General features: G+C 41.6%; 1 protein-coding gene across 3 annotated transcripts in view; it reads right to left on the minus strand.

Moving 5' to 3' along the window:
• Window positions 1–26,149, minus strand: part of DNAJB9 (DnaJ heat shock protein family (Hsp40) member B9) — a 748,064-nt gene that overhangs the window by 671,758 nt on the left and 50,157 nt on the right. The gene's annotated exons all lie outside the window — the stretch shown is intronic.

Raw genomic sequence — 26,149 nt, forward strand, 5'->3', positions numbered from 1 at the left:
TCTGGTGCTCAGGAGCCCAGGAGAATTCCCCTTTTTCTTTGGTTAGCGGGTAGAGTGGGGCTGCTAAGGTCGCAAACCCCGGGATCCACAGTCTGCAAAATCCAGCTGTCCCCAAAAACTCTCTCACTTGTTTGGCTGTGGTTGGGGCCGGTATCTGGACTACAGTTTTCTTCCGTGCCTCCGTCAGCCATCGCTGCCCGCCCCGCAAACTGTACCCCAAGTATGTTACCTCTCTCCTGCAAATCTGGGCCTTCTTAGCAGAGGCTCTGTAGCCTAGGTCAGACAATTCCAGCAGTAGTGCCTTCGTACCTTCTAAGCAGTCCTGTTTGGTGGCTCCCGCCAGAAGCAGGTCATCCACGTACTGGAGGAGGGTCACCTGAGGGTGTTGGATCCTGAAGTTGGCCAGGTCCCTGTGTAGGGCTTCGTCAAAGATGGTCGGGGAGTTCTTGAACCCTTGGGGCAGTCGGGTCCAGGTGAGCTGCCCGGTTCTTCCCGTACCTGGATCTCTCCATTCGAAGGCAAAAAGCGGTTGGCTAGTGGGGTGTAATCTCAGGCAGAAGAAGGCATCTTTTAAGTCCAATACTGTGTACCAGTTCCGTTCAGGCGGGAGGGCGCTCAAGAGGTTATAAGGGTTCGGGACCGTTGGGTGTATGTCCTGCACCCTTTTATTGACCTCTCTCAAGTCCTGTACTGGTCGATAATCATTGGTCCCAGGCTTCCTAACCGGTAGCAGGGGAGTATTCCAAGGGGATTGGACAGGAACTAGGATGCCCTGTTGGATTAATCTTTGAACATGCGGCCAAATTCCTTCTCGAGCCTCTCTACTCAAGGGGTACTGTCTGACTGATACTGGTGTAGCACTGGCCTTCAGTTGAATAACCTGTGGGGGAACTTGCTTTGCCAAACCCATCCCTGCGGTTTCTGCCCAGGCTTGGGGAAACTGCTCCAACCAGGACTGTATATCTTGATCAGGCTTTACTTGGGGAGAATATAGTCGATATTCATCATCTAATTGGAGGGTCAACACAGTGATGGGTTTGTTATTCACAGACACTTCTGGTCTTCCTTGTTCAAAAGAAATTTGAGCTCCCATCTTGGTCAGTAAGTCTCTACCTAGAAGGGGTACTGGGCACTCAGGGATGACCAGAAACGAGTGGGTTACCCGTCCCACTGCCAAGTCAACGGTTCTTCGGGTAGTCCATGGATACTGCCGTTGCCCTGTGGCACCCATCACCCAGGATTTTTTTTCTTTTAGTTTTCCTAATGGTTGTAGCAGCACTGAATGCTCCGCTCCGGTATCAACCAGGAACTCAACTGGTTGCCCCTCCACCTTCAAAGTTACCCTGGGCTCGGGGAGGGGGTCCGAACCCCGTCTCCCCTAATCTTTATCTTCTTCTAGAGCTAGGACCTTCGGTCCTTTGTTTCCCTTCTTGGGGCAGTTCCTTGCCCAGTGTCCTTTTTCTTTACAATACGCACACTGGTCCTTGTCGAGTGGGGTCCTATTGCCCAGGTTCCCTGACTGTCTAGGGCCTGACCTAATTTTCCTAAAATCTCTCTCTCTCTCCCTGCTGCTCTTCCCTTCAACCACTGCGGCCAAGATCTTAGTCAAATTCTTCTCTTGCCGTCTATCACGTCTTTCCTCCCTTTCTTCTCTCTCCTTTTCTTTTCTCTGTTCCTTCTCCTCTTCTGTCTCCCTTCTGTAATACACCTTCTCTGCCTCTCTCACTAGATCACGTAACTCAGCCTCCTGTAACCCTTCCAGTCTCTGAAGTTTCTTTCTGATATCCAGAGCCGACTGCCCAATGAAGGCCAGGGCCACTGAGGCTTTCTGGGCCTCCGAGGTAGGATCAAAAGGGGTGAACCGCCTGAAGGCTTCCATGAGCCTCTCAAGAAATACCGAGGGAGGTTCGTTCGGTCCCTGCATCACCTCTCTTACCTTAGCCAAATTAGTGGGCCGTCTTGAGGCGCCCCGGAGACCCGCCACCAGAGCCTGGCGATAGATTTTCAAGCTCTCCCTACCTTCAGCCGTGTTGTAGTCCCAACCGGGGCGAGTCAAGGGAAATCCCATGTCAATCTCATTTTGCAACTGCGTGGGTCGCCCGTCGGCCCCAGGAACATTTTTTCTAGCCTCTAACAGAATTCTCTCTTGCTCCTCGGTTGTGAAGAGTGTCTGCAGCAGCTGTTGACAATCATCCCAAGTAGGCTGGTGAGAGAACATAAGGGACTCCACCAACCCCGTGAGGCGTTGGGGATCCTCCGAGAAAGGGGGATGGTTAGTTTTCCAATTATAGAGATCTGCAGAAGAAAAGGGCCAATACTGGAGGGGCTGCAATTGGCCCCCCGGCATGGGAGGGCCATAGGTGCGCAGCGGTAATATCGCGATCTCGTCTGTCCGCTCCGGGGTGGCGCCTCTCCGGCTCCGAGTCCCGGCAGCAGGTCCCTCCACCACCGGAGCTCCAGGAGGGGCAGAGGGTCCCCTCACAGCACCCTGTGCTGGATAAGGGGGTGGGGGAACAGGTTGGGGTTCCGGCCAAGTCGGCGGCTCCTCGATCTCGGGGTAGATACGAGGAGAGGGCTCGACTTTTTCGGCCGAGTGTTTGTTTTTCTCTCCAAGAGCCAGGATTCGGGGACCTGGCTTTCTTGGTTTATTTAGCCATGGTTTAACCCATGGCGGAGGATCTTCTGCCAAATCTTGCCACGTAAGGATATAGGGCTCCTGATCAGGATGAGAGCTGGGTCCAGTCTGAAAAATGATTGCCTTAACAGCCAGGATAATTTCAGAATTAAAGGTCCCCTCTGATGGCCATCCAACATCGAATGTTGGCCATTCAGAGGCACAGAAAGTCTGCCAAGGTCCCTTCTTAACCTGAACTGACAAATTATGAGCCCTGGATCTAACTTCAGTCCAATGGTCGAGAGTCAAACTAAGGGGGGTCGTCACTGTCTGTCCCATATTAAAACTGTAGACAAGGACGCACAAGACAAAGACACACGAAACAGAAACCAACAGATCCAGACACACGCGACCCGTCCGCGTCTTCCACAAGCAGGCAAAAGAGTCGGACGGCCGCGGAGGGGGAAGCTTTCGCTTCAACAACAGAACTCGGTCCTCTGACCGACAGTAGGAGACCACCAGGCGTCCCTGGCTCTCCCCACCTCCCGGGGTGTCCCCCAGGGTGGCAGCCTGTGATCCTCCTAGCACGTCTGCTGATCACAGTCCTCCAGTCCTTACGGTCTGAGAGGACAGCTGCAAACCGAAAGCGCGCATCACCGAAAACAGACACTCAGAACAGAGACGCCGGCCGACACACACACACGTTCCAAAGGGGATCCCTTTACCTCCAAGTCGGTTCTCGGGTGTAAGGGGTGGTCGCAGGATTTCCCGGCCAACGCACCAAATGAAAGGCCAGTAAAAGAACAATCCCCCTCGTCCGGGCTCGGAAGAGGCGACACCCCAAATCACTCACGAGAAGCGGTCTTGATGCAAACAGCAAGAGGATTTTTATTCCAAGCGCGCTGGGGCCCACAGTCGTACACCACGCAGGGGTAGAGGACTGCGGCCCCGAGTGCGGAATCGGGACAGCTTTTATGGGGTTCACAACAAAGCCTGTGCGTCACAAACCAATCATTTTAAAATATCGAGAGCCCGCGCTCCGTGGACCAATCATTTTAAAATAGCTCCGGAGGTCCGCATCTGCGTGGGCTCCTGGGCAGAGTGACAGATTGCAGTTGAGATAGGTCACTAGGGCTGTCAATGTGTAATCAATTCTTCTATGGTGCCAGTCAGTTTTACAGAATCCAGATAAGCGATTAGTCAACTCATTTCCTGTTATCTTACTTAGGCCAGGATAGCAGGCCCTGGAACAATAGGAAGTGTGACCTTCTACCTATTTACTGGCAGCCAGCAGGGTCTGGAATTCGGGGGCATTTAGAGCTTTTTATTAACTTCCTGGGTTCTGGGAGGGTTAGGTTGCATTTTCATCCTTTCAACACCAACATCAAATGCTTTCACTGACATGTGGAATCTGAAAAAAGGACAGAATGATCTTCTTTGTGGAGCAGATATTGACTCACAGACTTTGAAAAACTAACGGTTTCCAAAGGAGAAAGTTCGGGGGGTGGGGATGTGCTGGGTTGTGGGATAGAAATCCTATAAAATTGGATTGTGGTGATCATTGTACAACTATAAATGTAATAAATTCATTGAGTAATAAAAAAAAAATTCAACATGGCATCAAAAAAACCTGAGTTAAAATCCTGATACTGCTCCTGATTGAGAGACATTTATCCTCTCTAAGCCTCAGCCTCTTTACCTGTAAGGTTGGAATTGATTTAGAGGCTATTCTTTATGCCAAAAAGTATAAATTTCATTCTGACTACTCAGAGAGCCTAAGACACACAGAAATAAAAGCAAGAGATGACAGGCTGCAAGACCAGAACCCTGGAGGAAAAAGCATTCCCAGGTAATAGAGTTAAAAATTTTGCAAAGCATACTGGCCACATCAAATGTTCTTACTAAAACAATTGATGAAAACTTTATTATACTGAGACTAAACTTTAACAAAGTTGCAGACCAAAAGACAGAATTTTTTGCAGTTAATAGTAAAGGTCTTAATATAAGAAAGGGATTATTACAACAAATACCAAAGAAGGACACAAATATTAGAACACAAAGAAGAGAATTAAGCAGAATCAAGATGATGAAAGAAAAACCTGACAGAGGTAACACCTATAATCAAGTCTAACTCTAAGTCTTGACAATTCATTAATGATGAAACAATGGAAATTAACATCAGCTTACACTGAGACATGATAAGAAACAGCACGGTGAAACTGAATATTTTAGTAACTACAGGGTATTGTTGAGAACATCATTCACTGCATCACGTAGTGTCCTGTTGTCACAGTACCAGAAATAGTTAATACTTTTCCTGAACAATCTGTGTGTGCTTTAAGAATCCTTTGAATATAGTGGCTGTGTTTTTGTCTTCCTGTTGGCCACTAGAGAAAAATCTGTGGACTACCTCTTGGAAGGACATAGCATCTCAGGACTAACACTTGTATATGTACAGGTTCCTCTCCTTTAATTAGTTATGGTCTCTTTGTCCAAAATCTTTCAATGTATCTAATTTATTCCAAGATTTTATACATATATAAACATGTGTGTGTAAAACCCACCTTTTTGTAACAATATCAGGTTAAAAACAAATTTTTAAAAATTGAGTAAGCAAGCATCTTTGAGAACCTGATCCAAAAATAAAATGGGTGCCATGTGAATGGCTAGGTCGTATTACTATAAGTTTTCAAAGTTGCTGAGTTCGACCTTTCTTCCTTTCTCTTTCGTTCTTTCTGTTGCTGGCAATGTATCCCATCTTAAAACACCAGAATTATGTGGAATCTAAAATATGGCATAAACGAATCTATCTACAAAACAGAAACAGACTCAGAGACATGGAGAACATACTTATGATTGCAAAGGAGGAGGGTGGGGGGGTGGACTGGGAGTTTGAGGTTAATAAATGCCAACTATTATGATAAGAATGGATAGACAACAAGGTCTTACAGTATAGCACAGGGAGCTATATCCAATCTCCTGGGATAAACCATGATGGAAAATAATATATATATATATATAAAATGAATGTGTATATATATTGATGATTGGGTCACTTTGCTGTACAGCAGAATAGGCACAAAATTGTAAATCAACTATACCCTAATAATTTTTTTAAAAAACACCAGAATTCAGGATAAATTGCACAGTATTACATGGCATGACTCCCATTATTTCACAGGAATACACACTGGCTAGGGCTCTGCTGGGCAGGGATTGTGGGGTTGAGTTCCAGTGCACAGCCTTGTAGTGTGTTATTCTGCCTTTTTCACAGGACTGGTAAGAGAAAGCAGTGAGGGATTACGTAGGCTGCTTGCCCTAGGCAGTCTGTTTGGGGATATCAGAACTGTATGGTATTTATCTGCAAACACCAAGCTGCCCAGCTGTAGAGACGCTGGGTCACATAAGTTGTTGCCATCCGCCTGCTGGAGAGAGGATGCTCAAGGTCCCATGAGAAGCTGACTTTGGTACACTCCCCATCCATCACTGAGAGGACTGCTCCTCAGGGTCCCAGCTGGTACATTGTCTGGGCCACTCTGAGTGAGCCTGAGGGTCACTTGCAGTCAGTTCTGCTTGTTGTCTACACTTGTCTGCTGAGAAATGTTTAAGCACCAGGTCTTCAGGGGAGGGAGCGGGAAAGACCGAGGTTTGGGGTGTTTGTCAATTTCGATGCTATAAGTAAGCCCACAAGGCCGATTTCAAGCTATCAATGTGACATCATTGAATACAGAGTTGGAAAGAGATGTTGAAAATATGAGAATTGGCTCTCACAAGCCAGTACAAGGCCACTCCAGCCTACTGCTTTTTGTACCACATCTTGTTTCATAAATTTTCACTAAAAGTCTATTGATAGTTTAGTACTGCTTGGCAGGGTTGTTTTTTTTTTTTTTTTTTTTTTTGTCTTTTTTTTTTTTCCTTCTTATTCCTTTTTTTTTTTTTTTTTTTTTTTTTTTGTCTTTTGCTATTTCTTTGGGCCGCTCCCACGGCATATGGAGGTTCCCAGGCTAGGAGTCCAATTGGAGCTGTAGGCACTGGCCTATGCCAGAGCCACAGCAACTCGGGATCCAAGCTGCATCTGCAACCTACACCACAGCTCACAGCAACGCCGGATCGTTAATCCACTGAGCAAGGGCAGGGACCGAACCCGCAACCTCATGGTTCCTAGTCGGATTCGTTAACCACTGTGCCAAGACAGGAACTCCCTTCTTATTCCTTTTTAAAGGGTAGACATCAATACCAGATGACAAACAATGGCTTACATTGCCCCTTACTGTCAATAGCATTTACAGCACATAAATGCTGGGAGAGTTGTACAAATTTTACTGTGCTACCACTAAAATATTAGGGAGTTGAGATGATCTTACAGCCAAAAAAAAAACACACTATTTTTTTTGAAAGACATGGAAAGAAATAGAGAAACTGAATAAAAATGATAACCATATCTTTTTTATTCCCTAAAATAATTTTATTTTATCATTGAATACAAACCTCAGCATTTGTTCATTATTCCCATAGTCAAAAATACAGAACATTTCTAGACCTCACAGTCCAGAAGTCCTCATTAACTCACAATAAAAAGTCACTGAATTAGTCCTTTTGCTGAAGTAACTAAGATTTTGGAGAAAACAGTTTCCTGAACAAGAGCAACTAGACTTGAACAGCATTTTTTTTTTACTCAAATGAATTTATCACATCTGTAGTTGTATAATGATCATAACAATCCATCCCACAACCCAAGCACATCCCCCCACCCCCCCAAACTGCCTCCTCCAGAGACTGTAAGTTTTTCACTGTCAGTGAGTCAGCATCTGTTCTGCAAAGAAGTTCAGTCTGTCCTTTTTTCAGATTCCACATGTCAGTGAAAGCATTTGATGTTGGTGTCTCATTGTATGGCTGACTTCACTTAGCATGATAATTTCTAGGTCCATCCATGTTGCTAAAAATGCCAGTATTTTGTTCCTTTTAATGGCTAAGTAATATTCCATTGTGTATATGTACCACATCTTCTTGACCCACTCCTCTGTCAATGGACATTTAGGTTGTTTCCATGTCTTGGCTACTGAAAATAGTGCTGCAGTGAACATCAGAGTACATGTGTCTTTGCAAGTTGTGGTTTTCTCTGGATAGATGCTCAGGAGTGGGATTGCTGGATCAAACGGTAGTTCTATTTTTAGTTTTCCGAAGAATCTCCATAGTGGTTTTCCACAGTGGTTGTCCCAATTTACAATCCCACCAACAGTGTACTAGGGTTGCTTTTTCTCCACACCCTCTCCAGCACTTATCGTTTGTAGACTTTTTGATGAAGGCCATTCTGTTGAAAAGTATTTTGTAGTTTATACATATTCTCTTACTTACTCCTCCCCACAACCCAGAAATATGGGCCTTATTTTCATCTATATTTTGTCTACTAGGAAACAGAAGCTCAAATAGAGACATCTGCAGTGATTCACCAAAGACCATGCAATCTAATCAGTAGAAAAGTCAGATCTCTTCTGCTCCCTGCTTGTCTTCCTTCCTCTCCTTCTTTCCAAAAATATTTTTGGGGTAGTAGTCTGCCCAGGCTGCCATAATGAAATACCACAAACAGGGTGGCTTACACCATAAAAATGCATTTTCTCATAGTTCTGGAGCTGGAAGTCCAAGACCAAAGTGCCATCAGGGTAAGTTTCTGGTGAGATCTCGCTTCCTGGCTTGTGGATGACTGCCTTCTCATTGCGTCTTCACAGGGCCTTTCCTCTGGGCTGGAGAGAGCTCTCTCATCTCTCTTCCTCTTCCTTATAAGGCCACAGTCCAACAGGATTAAGGCTCTGCTCCTAAGATCTCATTTAACCTTAACTACCTCTGTAAAGGCCCCATCTCCATATACGATCCCACTGTGGGTTAGGGTTCTAGCATATGAATTTGGGGAGAATACAGTTCAGTCCATAACAGGTAGCCATTAGGTGGCAGACACTCCCTTAGAGATGGAAATTCAGGGATGAACGAGAAAGACCTGATCCCCGCTTCATGGAGCTTATGATGTACTGGGGAGGACAGAGGCTGACCAGGTCCACATTTTCCCTCACATAACGCTACTGACAGAAAGCTGTTTACCACAGTCTTCGTCTACCAATTTTCAAAAAACAATGATTTTTATGTGCCTATCAGGGATACATTTCAGACCATCTTGTATTTTATTCATTCGTCTTTAAGTTTATGGTGACAGAATTAATAAAATTTGCTTGGAAGCCCCCTCAGAGGAGGTTTAGTGGGGTCCTTTCCGAAAGGAGAACAAGGCTTAGACCAGAATTTGTCAATAAATACACTCATTGTGGGAGCTCCCATTGTGGAGCAGCAGAAATGAATCCGACTAGTAACCATGAGGTTTCAGGTTCGATCTCTGGCCTTGCTCAGTGGGTTAAGGATCTGGCATTGCTGTGAGCTGTGGTGTATGATGCAGTTGAGGCTCAGATCCCGGGTTGCTATGGCTGTGGTGTAGGTCAGTAGCTGCAGCTCTAATTTGACCCTAGCCTGGGAACCTCCCTATGCCACTGGTATAACCACCCCCCGCCCCCCGCAAGAAAACCACTTATTGCAGTGGTGGAGGAAGAAGAATGTTTTTGTGAATTGTGTGAGGTTTTGGGTACCATGCTTCTTTCTTCCATCTATACTAGTGAGCGGTAGAAAAGCTTTCTGTTTTCACCAGTACCCAAAATCAAGAATCATTACATTTAAGAAGTCTCTGCTGTTAAGCTGAAGCAAATTCACATGTGTTTCAGAAACTTTTTAAAAAGAACACAAAGAACTGGACTCAACAGCATCACAGCCCTTTGAGTCTGTGATTCTGTGTCACCTTCCCACAGCACAAATGGAGGTTAAAAAAAAGATGTGGGAGAAGAAAAAAAACATTCTAAGACCTTTTGTTTAATGATATGCAAATGAAACAGTTACTGGGTCGCCAAGAACCATGGATGCTAATTCTGCAGTGTTTTTTGAATCCATTCTCTGCTTCCCAGCTGGCAGAAGCTTTGTATTGAATTAGATAGAATATCAGCTCTGAGTCAGACAAATCTGGCTTCGGCTTCTGATTCCAGTGCTTACTTGTTTTCTGAACTTGAGCAAAATACCTAGTCTCTTTTTGCCTTGGTTTCCTTGCTGTAAAAATTAGAATAATTATGCTGTGCTGGGCTCTCTCAGGTTTAAGGAAAGGAGATAGGTTCCAGTTACCTCAGGATATTATAAGGATATTATGTAGGGTATTATAAAGATGAAAAGGAAACTTCTCAGTCACCATCCTGATAACCAGCGTGGTGTTTATCATTATTCAGGGCAGGGCAGGTGCTGCTCTCACGGTCCTTCCTTCGGGACTCAAGTTCACCCAAAGATGAGAGTTTGTTTCTTCTAACACTAGCACTTCCGCCAAAATGGTGACAGTCTCTCTTTCTTTCTCTCTCTTTTTTCCACCTGCTTCCTTCTATTCTATCGCTGGCTGATTTCTCTCTACTCCTCGAGTTATGACTCCTGTTAACTTCCTACTTCTACTATTGCCTCCTTTCTAAGGCCATTTCTTTGTGTATTTCTCTTCTGATGTTTCTACTACTCACTGTGTGCTTTTCTTGTGTGCTTCATTTTTAAGCTGCCTAAGAGACAAGGTCTGACCAATTTACTAATCAGAATAAAACCCTGCTTTGGGACAGAATTTGATGTCTGTCCCTTATAAACTAGCCATCAGCCTGTGGATAGACGGCTGCCCTGGAGACTTATGCTCATCTTGATACACTCAAGTGTGGAATTATTCATTTATTTAACATAAATTGAGTCTTTGCTATGTGCCAGACACTATCTTAGATAACAGAAATATAGAAATTAATAAGGTGTGTATTTTACTCTCAAGTGACTCAAAGAACAGTAGAGAAAACCAATAATAGTAAAGATACGCTATGAAAGGCACAGTGGAGTCCACACCAAAAGAAAAATGAATTCTTCCCTGGTCAGCAAACGAAAAAAGTTCTAAAGAAAATCTGGTGACAGGTGAGTCTTGAGAAATATAGCAGCTGCTCAGAAATTGCTGAAGGGAGAGAAGCTCATTGCACAAAGAGGACCAGATCATGAAGAGTTTGCAATTTTCATGTGAGGAATTAGTTTTAAGTTAAACAAGCAAAATACTGCTTTTAGGATATGCTTAAAAAAAAAAAAAAAAAGCTGATCAAATAGGTCCAAGAAATGCTGGGTTAAAACAGTAAACAATGATAAACCAATTTCTTTACCATAGGATTTCTAAGAACTTTTAATATGCAAATGTGCATCATGACTCTCCGAGAGAAGAATTTGATGTAGGACATTTTCCAAACTTCCTTGACCTGGAACCACTTTTTCCACTGAATGCCTGCCAGAAGGTGTTATTAAACCATTCTGGGGTTTGAAGTTGTTGTCTAAGAGGAGGCATTCGGGAGTTGCAGCATGAGAATGATGCGAACGAAACGCCCTCACGCATCCCAGTGTCCTGCTCCCACGGAGGCAAACTGGACCTTTCACCTGTCACTAAGCCTGCTTCACATCCCCTGGTTTTGGGGCTCTCGAACAGTCTCCTACTGAAAATCTGCTCACCCTCAGGATATATCTCAAAGGCCAAGTCATTCATGATCCCCCAAATCGTGTTGTTAACACTCCCTTTGTGTGTTGCTTTTATTTCTAGTGGGCCCTCACTTCCTATTATTTTGCATCATTCGTGTGTAATGGGAGCAAGTGAAGGGTAGGGAAGGCGGGCCACTGCTTTCCAGAACCACCAAGAACAAGTTTAAATTTTTCCTGCTATATTGCTACTTCTCTGTATTTTGAGATGGGCTCTTCCACCACAAATACACACTCACTCACACACACACACACACACACACACACACAGTAGAGGGCTCCAAATTTCCCTCAATTCATACAAATGTGCAGATAAAATTCAGCTTCTTTATTTTGTTTGTAACCAATCTAATCTTCCTCACTGGAACCCACCCACTGAGTGGTGATTAAAAACTGAGTTTATTCCTCTCTTATAAATTAATTTAGTTCTCTCTAGAGAACACAGTATATTTTAGATAATTCTTTAGTCTTTCAGACGCCCTCTCTCTCCTTCCTCTTCTCCAAGGAGGCCTCAGGGTATATGAGGTATGTTTAGTGGGGGGAGGAGGTCTGGGACTTATATTCTCTATCCTTACGCTCCTTCTCTGGACTAGCAATTGTAGAAGTACCACTGAGCCTGTCCTGAGATGTTCTGCTGGCATCTGCTATTAAATTTGGCAGCTGGTGGGATTATGGCCTGACCTCTTTCAGTTTCCTTAAGCCTTGTGCTCTTTAAGCCCATCTTATCTCTCATTGAAACATTTGGTCCTGGCACAGTGGTTTATCCTGTGACACTCAGCTGCAAGGTCACTCTGCCACAGCAACCCTTGGCATGCCAGAATCTCAGCCAATTTACTCTTCCTGACTCCCATCCGAGATGTGTAAGAAAATCTGGGATTCCATCCAGGTAGGATTGGAATAGAAAGACCACTTAGGATTGCTAAAGTCAGCGTGAGGCACAGAGTAGTTGCTCAATAAAAAGTTGAATGGAAATTTCAAGAAGAAAAACAATGTTTATAAATTTTAACTTTATTAGTACCTCTGATGCTGTTTCCAAGAAGCTCTGCTATTTGTGATAATATAAAATGTATTTGATTTCTTCCTTATTTTAGCTTATTATCATCACTATCCAAGAGCATCACTTTAACAGGAGCAAGGCCCTGACCCATAGATACTTTAAATTTTAAGAAAAATAATCACCATATAGATATACAAATGAGGAACAAGAAAACTTGGACAAAATATTACCTTTAAGTTGAAAAGCAAACTAACGATGTCACAGACAAATCAGTGGGAAGATCAAGACACAGAAAGAGCCTGAAAGTGAGATGAGGGAAGCCAAGGTCTAAGAGAATTTAGACAATGCAGGATTAGACTGAACCCTGCTGACTCCATTTTTTTCAGCTCCATCTCAGGCCTGCCAGCCTGGCCCCTCCCTTTTCTGCATGACTGAGCTTTAGCCTAGTCACAAGGAATGCACCCAAGCCAATTAAGTTCCCTATCAACTTGTACCCTTGCTTTCGTCTGATGTGAAAACTGGAAGAAGGCTAATGGTCAGGAGATCCACAGATGGAGGAAAAATCCCTGGTTCCTGTCCTACAGATGTGCTTCTCCCTTAGTGGTCAGATTCTGTTTTTAGCTTTGGCCCCTTTAGGCCCCCGAACCTCCTTTAGGGTATGACTCTGGATCATCCTCTGCCCAATCCTGCTTTTCTGTAAGTAAGAGTTACCCACAATAAACTTCATAATTGCACTTCATGGATTTGCTTATTTCCTTTTTCAGCCTCTCAGATTTTATTCAATATCTCCACCTTCCAAGAGTCTCTTCATAAAGGTAGTAGCACAATGTTATTCATACGAAATTAAGCATCCCTAAGAGTGACCTTAAATTCTTCTCCAAATATGAGACTATTTAAATGGATTCTAAACTGACAGAATCTCTTAAATAGTTTTCTAAAACATAGGTTCAGAACTTTTTTTTTTTTAAATTAAAGAATGAAGAAAATCAAATGCTTTCTAATATGCTAATCACATCTGTTCTCCTTCTTCCATATCAGTCTGCTGGTCAGAGATCAGCTTCTGGCTTCCTGTTAATAATTGTGACCTTAGCAGAGTGCAACACTTACTACTAAAGGAAAGAGAGAAGTCCACACAGCTTTTAGCATATGAATGATCAGTTTTAACAGGTGCTAGTGGATGCTGGGTAGGGGGAGGAGGATTAGGTATCTTACCTATCTTAACAGTAGGTCAAGGACAGAAGGAGCTTTGGATATAATGTTTCTTCCTAAGAACATCCTGAAAGGTATTGTTTTAAAAATAACAATAATATTTTTTATTTCATACAAAGTCAGGAGATCATTGGTTTATTTCTTTTTATTTCTTTAAGTAAAGTCTTCCCTTGGTGATCACTGTATCTCCTAAGAGTGAAGCCAAGCACTGACTATTTTATCACACCACCAAATACAATCTCTTTTCTTCTGAAAGGTGTTGAAAGGTTCATTTAATCCAATGACTCAATTGGAACCTTTTATAATGCATTTTATATGACACACAATTTATCTAGGTTTTAAAAATGCATTGGGAGAAAACCATTGTACATTTCAATGACCCTGAGAGAGCCCCAGTTACTTTAGATTATATGGATATTGTACCACATCCTGCCTGTTTAACTGTAAACTTTTATCTCCAGTTAACTTCTGCTGATGATGTATTTAAACTCTCAGAGAAGGTAGGAGAAATAGAAAGTCAGAGGGATACAAAGGGTGCCTCATGGAATAAGGCAGCTCACAATTGGCTTATAGGTATCAAAGGACAAGGAGACCAACAAAAGCTGCAGATAGCAAGAGATCTTGCCTTCATTCAGCCTATGCTGAGCCCACGTGGACATGAGCTGCTAGGTTGAGCTAAAAAAATAGAGACATTCCAGGTGGGCAAAGGAACAAAAATAAGAGCCCAGGCAGTCCTCTTCAGGCTCAGCAAGTGCTCCTTCCACATGACCATAAGGATTCAGGATTAGAGGAACCAAACCATAGAGGGATTCATTAGCACAAATGAGGACAGGAACAAAAATAAAATCCTAGCACCCGTACAAGTTATACATTTCAGTTGGAGGAAGGCAGTATCAAACAGATAACGAATAACTGAGGCACAGTAAGAGAACTGACATCTGTTACAAGTGAAGTCAAAGGAACAGCCAGACACAAGAGGTCACCTTCCAAAGTGAGCTGTAGATCAGTATCACCCTTTGCAAAAGAGGAGAACTTCCTTTAGTATATCTACCAAGAGTGGACCCCTTCCTTTCTTCAGGAAATCACATCTTCTTGATGATGTGGACACTTGTAACAAGCTTAATTCTATAAGCATTCAATTGGCACCTACAGCCCTGAATTACCCTTCCGGAAAGATGATGTCAAACCCCACCGAGAGCTTGTTCTAGGCTGGCCAGTACCACTTAGAAGTATGGTACAAGAGTCTCCACTAAGCCATGTCAACCGTTCCTGGTCATGGCGCCCCATAGCCCTCTGTGTACTGGGCTCCTGCTTACTACAGACAAGAAGGATTTCAGGTCAATGCCCTCATTAAGAAGTTAATGATCTTGTTAAGGGTCAAACCTCTGGCTTCACATATGAATCACTTGGGGAACTTTGGGAAAAATAACTAGAGTGTAGGTAGGGCCTGGATATGGATATTTTCTAGAACTCCCCCAAAAATCTACTGTGGAGCCAAAGTAATGAATGTTTGTCCAACTGAAGCTTGACATACAAACAGCAAAGAAATGCAAGGCAAAATAGAGTATAAACATAGTATGCTACAAATAACAACATTGCCCATGCAAGTCAAACCATGAGAAAGCGTGCTATGTCAACTTATTCTTTAACAAAACTGAAAACCGAATTGACGCCAAAAATCAACTTAAGATTACAATTAATAGTGGCTGTGTTAAGTCAGTCAGTTTTGGTTTAACTGCAGTTCTCCACTGGTAGAGTTCAGCCACTTCCTTGGTGTACAGGCTAGTTAACACTGTGCTAACAAACACACCCAAAATTCCTGAGCAGTTTAAAGCAACAAAGGTTCATTTCTCACTCCTGTGCCATATCTGACACAGGTCAACTGGGACCTTTGCTTCTCTTTGTCCTTAGGTAAGGCCCCTGGGTGACAGAGCAAGCCTTGTTTGGAACATTTCCGCAGGAGCAAGCACGATGTTCCATGTGACAGTTTTAAGGCTTCCACTGGCACATTTACATACGTCATTTCTCCTATTTCCTTGACTGAAGCAAGTCCTGTGGTCACACCTCACATCAATCCTACCACATGCCCAGATAGAGAACTAGATATATTTGGTGAGCAACAAAACTACCTGCGGCCCATTGCTAGGGTTGGTTTAATGTACTAGGGAGGTTGGGACAAAGAAGACAAGGCAAACCCTTATATTTTTAGGATTTTTCTATTTTCTTATAAAACTTATTATGAGCAAGGGGCCCCAATAAGTACAAGCACACCGTGTATGCATATTTACAATAACCATACAGATAGGTACTCTTAGCATTACCATTTAACAAGTAAGTAAACTGAGGCTAAAAGAAGTGAAGTAATTTTCCCAAAGTCACAGAGCTTGGAATGAGCTCTTGAGTTAGGACTGAGTGGCTCCAGAGCCAGTCTACTGGTAGCATGGCCAGCTGTCTGGTTTGTGAAAGACTAAGGGATTTCTTGGGATGCGGAACTTTCAAACGGTCCTGGGCAAATCTACTAGTAACAGTTAAATTATTCCCTTGTTGATCAGGATTTTAGTAAATGACAGTGTTTACTACTTACCAAATCAGGGAAAAGCTCTGAAACCTCCTAATCCCTGTGTAACATAGCACAAAATAGCATAGTTCCTACCCTTTAGAAAAATGATTCCAAATTTGTTTATTTTTTGTTTTGGGGGATGTGGTTGTATTAACATATTGTAATCCCATCACAGTCATACCTATGAATCTCCCTGACAGGAAATCTTCAGTGGTATGTATTTATTTAACCCAGGTTTCCATGAACCACATAGACCTGCAAACCAATACCATTCTGGCCTTGGGGATTATCACAGTGTGATTGATTCTACCCAAATCTTTCTATCCTGACCTCTGCTGTCCTGGAAGCCCTGAGGGGTTCATATTCCTCCTTAGCAATAGTTTCTACTTTTCTGCAGCCATTGTCATTACTGTCAAATTCTTCTACAGCTGCCACCATTGAAGGCTAATGACAATGAACGCATATCTAGCGGAGGCTAAGCTCTTCACATAGTATCTCACACCTTCCCTGACCAAACAAGTTGGGTTAATTAGCTTCCAACATCCTCAAAGGGCTCACTCTATAGGCCTCTGACAAGAGCTTCTTTTTTTTCAGACCCAGTAACTGCCTGTTTTCTTTCCCATATATGCCACATGTGCACCAGGCGAGTGGGACCAGGTTTTTCTCCATTATCCTCTTCCCAACAATCTGTCTTTCTCCCTCTATTATAAAGCAAGACACTCTTAGAGGCAGTCCACTTAGAGGCAGTCCACTTAGAGGCAGACTGACACTGAACCAGACTGCCTAATTCAAATCCTGACTCTGTCACTTACTAGCCACGGGACCCTAGGTACATTTCTTAGCCTCTCTGTGCAAGCATTTCTTCGTCTGTAAAAGATGGATAATAATAGTACCTCCCTCACAGAGTTGTTGTGAGGATTAAATGTGTTGCTAGATATAAAATGTTTAGAACAGAACCTGGCATCCATGACTAATCATCCTGCTTTTCCTGGGAATGAGGGGGCTCCCAGGATACAGAATATTTGATGCTAAAACCAAGTAATTCCCAGGTAAACCAGGATGAGTTGGTTTCTCTACCTGGCAAATAGAAAGCAGTGTATACATATTATTCTTTTTTGGTGACACATGGAAAGATGGCTCTTTTGAACTATAACTAAATTGTTACACATCTCCAATTTCTATTACTTTTCAAAAGTCAAGTCATTTGGGCAAGCGGGATGCATATCACCTAAACTCCTCATCCTGGAACTAGGACTTAATATTAAGGATTCTTTTGTCTTCAAACTTATCATCTGAAGTAGTGGCTGAATCATGTCTCTCTCATCTTCCCCAAGGTTTTTATGTTAGCATTACAAACTCACTTCTCATTGGTTTGCTTTCTCTTGAAGCCTATTTGTTAGAAATGGGGCTTCCCTCTTATTGGCTCATCTGTTTGACCTTGTTTAATGTGGCAAATTAATGTGGCTCAGTGGTTAATGAACCTGACTAGGATCCATGAGGATGTGGGTTCGATCCTTGGCCTCGCTCAGTGGGCTAAGGATCTGGCATAGCCGTGAGCTGTGGTATAGGCCATTGCTATGGCTCCGATTTGACCCCTAGCTTGGGAACCTCCATATGCAGGGGGTGTGGCCCTAAAAACAAAAACAAAACAAAACAAAAAATGTGGCAAATTTTTGCAACACTAGGAGGTCAAACATCATTATTGTTAATAGCGCCTAATACTATGTGGCTTCCCATCACAGTGCTTTCTATGCATAAACAAATGACATTTCTTCCCCTTTCTTCATCTCTCAAAGCTATATAATCACAAAGATAACATTAAGAATATCGATCATACTCTGGCCCAAGCTTACATAGATATGTGCAGGTGTTAATTTAAAAGCAATGTGAATGTTCACAAACCCAACAGAACTTACCCTTCCAAAATGAGGTCGTCACCCTGGAAGAAGATACTAAGGAGTATAAGAAAGAGCAGAACTTTAGTGCCAGATAAACCCCAGTTCTACACTAGTTCTAAGGGATTCAAATCCCTTAAACATTTTGATTCTGCTTCCTCTGGATAAGAGAGAGAATACTTGTTTCATAGGACTTTGGTAAAGATTCAATGAAAAGTGGTTTACATTAATCACTCGGTTTCCTTCTTCCCACTTTTAAATCTAAATTATCCTGGGGTGAAAGGCGAGGAACATAGCCATTCCAGAGAAGACGCTGCTACACAAAATATTTTGGAATGGTTTATATCACATTTTTGTCAATTTCTCAATTAACAAAATTCACTCTGAGTTAGTTTAATGAGTAAAATGGGTGGACAAGCAAGGCAACACCATCAGTAGTAAAACTGTAACTATAGTAATAAGGATCGCCCTTAGCCACTTCCAGTTTGGTGCTGCCCAATTGGAATCAATCTTTGCACCATCTCTCCCCCCCCCCCCCCGTTTGTTTTTTTTTTTCAGTATGTTTATCTTTTTTTTTTTTTCTCTTGTCTTTTTGCCATTTCTTGGGCTGCTTCCACAGCATATGGAGGTTCCCAGGCTAGGGGTCCAATCAGAGCTGTAGCCGCCGGCCTACACCACAGCCACAGCAACACGGGATCCGAGCCGTGTCTGTGACCTACACCACAGCTCATGGCAACACCGGATCCTTAACCCACTGAGTAAGGCCAGAGATCGAACCCACAACCTCATGGTTCCTAGTCGGATTCATTAACCACTGAGCCACAATAGGAACTCCAGTATGTTTATCTTTTAACAGCTCTGGTGTCTAAAAAGGGAAGCAAAGGAGACCCCAACGGCCCTAAGAGTGATGAGCAACCAGGAGTAGGACCTCTTGAGCCCCCTGATCTCTCTGCCTCTGGAGGTGATGCATGAGTCTTTCCAGGATCCTGGATCCGAGCTCCACAGCCTTTGCATTATGAGCTTTCGAACTTTACTTGAGCATTTCTTCTTATGGACTAGGTCCAGAAACTGGCAAGAGGTGGATTTGGTTTGGGGTTGGACTGAGTTAGACTTAGAAACTGGTCATGACCTAGGGACAAACTGGGTCCAACACTTTAAACTGGACTGGGTCCAGTGTGAGGTTGCAGGTGAATAAAATTTTGTTTTGAGGCTAAACTAGGAGGTTAACTTTACCAAAGCTATTCTTGAATTACAGTGTCCACAGTTAAGAATTTTAACCATCTTACATAAGCTTATCCATTTGTGAGGTACTCTAGAGCAAAAGAAGTTTCACACAGGAACTTAGCTATAAAGGAAAGAGGGAAAATTATTTTTCCTCCTCTACAGTTTTTGATGACCAGGGTGAGATCTGATGGGACACTACTCACCCCAGAGCCTGTGGGTGGGATCCTGGGAAAGCTGCAGAACCTGGCAAAGGGTGAGGATTCTCACCAAAGTCAGCTCCCCCAGATCCTTCTCTGTGGTGCCTTCTCGAGAGAGGAAGCTAAAATTCTATACTGTACCCTTCTTTTCTAAATTCAGATTGGCAGGGAAAAGTTATTGATCCTTTCAATCCCAGGGGCAGCTTTTGCCTTCTTGTCCCATTTTGTGTTCTGAGAAGTTAGCAATCATCAGGTTGCAGGACCCAAAAATATGGCCAGACTGAAATGTAGGTTGCACTCCGTTTGCAGCCAGGGTCCTACTGACTGTTCCCAGCTCCCAGGGGGAACTAAGTCTTTCATCCTAGATCTAGATCTTGGAAGGGTCATATCTTTTACACCCTCATTGAAGTATCCGTGGAATTGTTCAGTACTGCCAGTAATATTTACTGTTTGTCCCAGGTGAAACTTGAGATAAGATATTCAAAGGGATTTTTTCCCTTTTTTTAAGTAGCTCTATGTACAGAAGTTGACCTAATTTGGAAGCTGATATTTGGATCCTGATAGGATCTGTTTTTTAGGCCTTTTCCTCTAAGCCAGATTGAAACTATGTGCCCAGAGGGAAAGAAAAACATTCTGAAGCCACTGTAGAAGGATTACTAAAACATTCCAAAGAAACACAGCTCTAAATCCAGATCTTGGAATCTTTTGATTTCCATGTGGGTTGAAGGTCTCCTCAATATAAAGAAGCAAATTGAGGATAATAGGGTTGGATGGGGTCAGCTTTTTAAAGTTATTTAGGCTATAACCCAATTCTTTGAGGAGTTAAAAACAACTCTACTTGTCTTACAACTGAGTCCTTACAAGAACAGAAAGGCAGCTCTAGCAACAATTCAAAGTCTGCCTTATTTTTTTTAAACCAATCCTCAAAATTTCTCTATTTATCTCAAAAAGCTTATAGATGTTGTAAAAGACCTGCATTTAGGAAACAAAAGCCCTATGGGGAGAGACTTATAGCCTTTCCCTGTGCCTTTGAGATGTAAATATGCTACCTGATCTTTAGGAACCCAGAGCCATCTTTTGAAGTGCAAATTTATGAGAGATAATTTTTATCAGAGGAAAAAAATTACGCTATTTGGAAATGAGGTGAATGAAAAGTCTTAAGTCTTTTTTCACAAATATTAGTAAAAGCTTTAGCCTTCTGAGCAAGTAACCTTAACTTAGTCTATATGCCAGAAATACAACCAACCGTTCTTTTGTAATCTAGGGATTTTTGCATTTTGCACCTGTCTCACAGCTAAAATTTTAAAATAAAAACTGTAAAATCAATGCATCTGTATGTCTTTCTGTATATGTTATAGTTGTGTGGAATTTTTCTACCTCTGGATGATATTGCCAAAATTTATTTGTCAAGAGCTCTATTTAATTTACTTAAAGACAAACAAAAAGTTATATAAATCAAGCGTACTCTCAGAAATAGAGAAACTAACCAAATGCTCTTCAAGTTCACTTGATCTAGGATAAAAGCTAAAGTTTATTGATTTAGAATTATAAGCATTAAATAGAATATTTTTATTCTATTAGGTTTACTAAAAGTCAAATAAGCTCATATTTTCTCCGTTACAGAGTTTGTCAGCAAGAAAGGTGACTTAAGATGATGGTTAGCTGTTTAATATCTCATGAAATTTTCATGAGTATTCTAAATATAATTAAGAACAAGTAAATTAAATAGATGTAAGATAATCTTACAAATAAACTTGTTAACAATAATTATGCTTTATTTTATGTTTACTTAAAAATAATTTCCAAAATATTTTTGGTAATTTCAAAACTCAAAATTATACTAAGATTACTTGAATGACAGATATTCACTGAATATCCAGATTATATCCAAATAAGATAAAATACTGAAACACTGATTAGTGAACATAAGTTTATCTATCTTTGGCTTCCTTTTACAGAGGAATTAAAGATATACTGGTCTATTAGTAAACATGTTATGTGCACATTGAAAAATTTACTATGAGGAAGAATATACTTCTAAAAACTGTGAAATAATTTATTTATAAATTTGCCAATCTACAGAATGCTAGTATACCAGACAGTCCACAATCACTTATTTCTTAGTTTTCAATATAAATAAAAGATTTTAAGGTTTAAGAAATCTACTCAATATGTGCAATTAAAACTACTTAGAAATAATACAGGTGAAAGGAAACAATTGCGTATGAAAAATAGGTAGGGAAAGTAGCACAACTGGTTATTAAAGAATGACAAAGAGAAAAAATATAGGACAAAACCTGAATGGAGTAGTCCCATTATGGTGCAGAGGAAACGACTCCAACTAGGAACCATGAGGTTGCAGTTCGATCCCTGGCCTCGCTCAGTGGGTTAAGGATCTGGTGTTGCCATGAGCTATGGTGTAGGTTGCAAATGTGGCTCGGATCCCACGTTGCTGTGGCTGTGATGTAGGCCGGCAGCTGTAGCTCTGAGTAGACCCCTAGCCTGGGAACCTCCATGTGCTGCGGGTGCGGCCCTTAAAGAAACAAAACAAAACAAAAAAAAACCCTGAATGGATATTTAAAAACAAAAAAAGGCAAAACGAAAATTTGTAGAAGGAATATGGAAAAGGGATCTTGGAAAAGGAATTTTATGAGCGGTCAAGCTGACTAAAATTGAAAAGAATTTATTTAAGTTTTTAAAGAACGAGTTTTAATATCAAAAGTACATTGGTACAGAATTAGAATTTGGTTTCCTCTCTGTTCTATTGGTCTGATCTTGAGAAGAGTCTGTGAAAGCTTTTTTTTTTTTTTTTAACCTTTCAAGTGAATCTACCTGGAAAGCAAAGGTTTTGTGTCTTATCAAAAATGTACTGTGCTTCAGAGTTCCTGTCATGGCTTAGAGGTTAATGAATCTGACTAGCATCCATGAGGATGTAGGTTTGATCAGGACACCCTGCTCAGTGATTAAAGGATCCAGTATCGCAGGAGCTGTAGTGTAGGCTGCTGATGCAGCTCGGATCTGGCGTGGCTGTGGCTGTGGTATAGGCTGGCAGCTGTAGTGACATCATAACCTCCTTCACAACGAGACAAGAGCAACTTAACCCTGACGGTAATTGACAGTGGTGCTAATATTAAATTTTTGGTCAATACCTAATATATCAGAGGATGACCAAAGCTGGGGAGGCGGGGGGGTGGGGGTGGGTGTTAAACTGATTCAACAGAGAGGCCTTTAGACTGATGTGGCTCTAATGCCATATGGCCTGTGCTAGCAAACCAAAATCTAAGCCTGTAAATGCCTGAAGATTATGAAATCAAAACACTAAGGACAACCAATCACAGCCAACTAGACTTTTTGCTATAGCCAATCAATAATTTCCTTACTTCTGCCTTTTCCCTGGGAAAGTATCTCCCTGAGTTCCTAGCCACTTTTGGTTTGGCACTGCTCAAGTCCAATTGATTTTGTTCAAGTAAAATCTTAGAAATTTGTAAATAAATAATACATTTTTTTTTCAAATTTATTTATAATTTCCCAAGGTGATTCCTTAAACAAGCAACCCTAAACTGAACAATTGCTTCTATGTTTGTGTAAAAAAAAAAAAAAAAAATTACATTTACTCTCATTACTTTTATATAATTAAAATTAATTCTGGTTTCAGATACCAAGTTAGATATTCTAATCACCATTGATGCACCACTGATATATCATAAACCAAAGCTGAAAATTACTTCTTGCTATATACATTCTTCAGGATTTATATAACAAGGAATAAGGTTATGCATATTACTTCTATGGTACTCTGGATGACAGCTACATGAAGAGCAGATTTCCATAGCCAGGATGAAGAACAGATGTGTGTTTCTCATCTTGACATTCAGGATAAAATACATAAATTAGTTAAAAATCTTTTGGTTGCAGTATGATTAAATACTGTGCTTGCATCAATATCTGTTCACTCTGCTGTGAACTCTTGGCCCCAACGTACATTATCAGAAACATGAGACATGCTCCCTCATTTTCTTATTTCTCAAAGTAAGAGTTTTTTCTCCTAGTACTAACTGCCATAACTGTCTCAAAGAAAAAAATACGCCCTCAGCCACAAAGATAAATTATAGAATTTTTTTTTTTAAAGTTAGGTTTACTGATTTAAGAGGCACTTGGTGAGCTTTCAGACCTCAATTAAAGCTGTGATTTGAGAAAAAGAAAATGAATTTTCCAAGCAATTAGGTGGTAATAGATCTAATGGCTTTGGGGGAAAAGAAATGGGTATATTTAACTTTGACAAGTGGCTGCCGTGCCTGTGTTATATAACCTCTTTTGATAAGTATTTCTGCTCCCAATACCTTTTTTAATTATCTGAAAATGCCTTTTGCAGGGAATTATAAAGAGTAACAACCACGAAGGAGACAGACATTTTGCCCTACCAAGTCAACAGTGTTCACTTTTCTAAAAACATCTCATGCTAATTTCATAATGCTCATTTTAAAAGGTCCAAAAACATGTGCTTACCAGTAAACCACATAATCTCAGAAGGATATTTTACAAGAAAATGTGTCAGCTTTCATAAACTTCCACAGGGGACCCTTTTTCTTTCGAAAGAAAAAAAAAATCTGACATTGAAAACACAGTGGAATTTGAACATGAAAAGACTCTTTAGCAGCATGAGAATGCAATAGAATCCAACAAAAATCAGTGCATTTTATATGAAAGTCAGGCCCTGTCTTCAGCTCATTGATGGGGCAAAAGAACAAACCATTGGTGAGAATGATGTAGCACAAGCATTCAAATTAATGGAGATTGAAGTTCCTTATTTACTTCGTGTTAAAGGACAGGCTAAGATTGATTCATCTGAAAAATAGTGCCACGACGATATGTCTTATTCCATAGATGAAAATCTTCTTTTGAAGCTTTTTTGTTCACAGTATGCGATTTTCTTCTTTATTTAACCCTACCTTTTTCCCTATCAATTCTTTAAAGAGCCAAAATGTGTCCTACAAAGCTTCACAAGGAGGAAACCCTCCATCCACTTGTTCTATATGAGTGGGAAATAAATTCTCTGGGCTTTGTTGCCTGGCTCTTCCAGACTCTAGAAGCCTGACCTCTCACACCTAGAGCACAGCAAAATTAGTTGGCTTTAGGTTACAGAAAATATTTCAAGCTACTAAACAGAATGAGGCTTCTCTAAAAGAAGGCATTAAAAATTTAAAACACATAATGGTTGGACCTAAAAGTTGGCTGGAGACAAAGAGGCTTCATGTCCACTTTGCTGTAATTGGAATGATTGTTCACAAAATGAGAATTCTGAGGTCATGCTACCAATTAATCAATGAGTAGTGAGTGTGACAATGGCCAACTGATTCAGTCACTTTAACCACACCAATAATGAATATTGATTTCTGAAGCCAAATCTTTCAGGAGGCGATCTGTAGTGTTTACTCAGATGACAAAACCAGGGGGTCAATTCCACTGCCCATCTGGCCTCTTACTTAGTAAAATCTGAAGAGTGTTTGCTGTTGTCTGAGTCTGAAGCATAACGATATTGATGCTACTAGGCAAGTAGGAGCTTTCCTAACCTCAGGGGCCCTGACTTCAAGAGAGGAAGCAAGAGGACTATAAGTGAGGCAGAGGATGAGCCCAGGTCAAGAAAAGCTGGGACAGGGCATCAGTGGCATGGAATTAGGCAGGAGAAAGCAGCACATGTTGAGAAGCCAAAGTAGCTAACACCGGGTGGAACTTAAAAGTGCCAACACCTAATTAGTCATAACAATAGCTGGCACATTTTGAGCACAAATATTTGTCAGGAATTATGTTTATCTCTGCAAATCCTGACAACAAACTTTGAGACAGTTTCTATCCCTGTGTCAGAGAGAGAGAAACTGAGATTCAGAAAGCCAGTGGTAGAATCGGAATCAGATCCAGGCAATGAGACTTGACAGTCTATGCTTTTGCCAGAACCCCTCAGAAGCACAGGCTAAAAGTGAGGAAATAGCTAAAATGAGCAAGAAACTGAAGTGAATCAGCCAAACATCAAGACAGGGGTACAAGGAGTCAGTTAGTGGGCAAATGTTTAAAAGGTTGAGCCCTAGAGCCAAGGCCAGCAAGTAGGTGTGTGATGTTGCTTTGGAAGCCTGTGCTCAGTCTCATAGGCAGCTATGACCAGTCCCTCTGGCAATTACAAACCACCATCTGACAGGGATAACTAGAAAGAGCCATCTTGGTAAGCCTGGCTCGTTCAAGAGCAAATTCTGCAGGTCAAATACTCTTTCATTTCTCTTTGCTTTAAAAAAATACATTTTGAAAATCTTTCTTTGAGACGAGCATAACAACATGTGGGATATCATGCCTTCATCTGAAGAACTCAAAACATTTCATAAACACTGTCACAGAGACCCTCATAAAGGAATTCTTTTTATTCAGTGCCCTGAAACTAGGGTTGGAATATTAGAGAAGAATCCAGTATCTTCCCATGGCCCTGCTGCGTATTCTATACCTCCACCGAGGCTGGAGAGAAGACAATGTGACTTAGAAACTGGAATCTCACGACTTGTTTTGCAGTGATCACACATAGTTCTAGAACCTCCAAAGAATTAGAGAATCTATGGGCGTATTGCGAATCAGTGGTAGAGGGCACAGGACCTACCAGATTAATTGCTTTGCCAGTGTTGATTTGCTAAACAATTACAATATGTGCCACAGAGTCTAACACCCATTATGCCATGCTGGTAAAAAGCCAGCTTTAATCTTCAGTATCTTTTAGTTGCGATTGTATTTCCTTGTCCTCAGTGGAACCACACTTCTGCTTATAATTGTTCTATTCCTAGAAGTGTGGTTTGTAAAGAAATAGAT

This window comes from Sus scrofa, chromosome 18 (genome assembly GCF_054392235.1).
Source record: "Sus scrofa isolate SSC_HxYL_T2T_F1_AM1 chromosome 18, Sscrofa_HxYL_maternal_Yorkshire_Landrace_v2.0, whole genome shotgun sequence".
NCBI lineage: Eukaryota > Metazoa > Chordata > Mammalia > Artiodactyla > Suidae > Sus > Sus scrofa.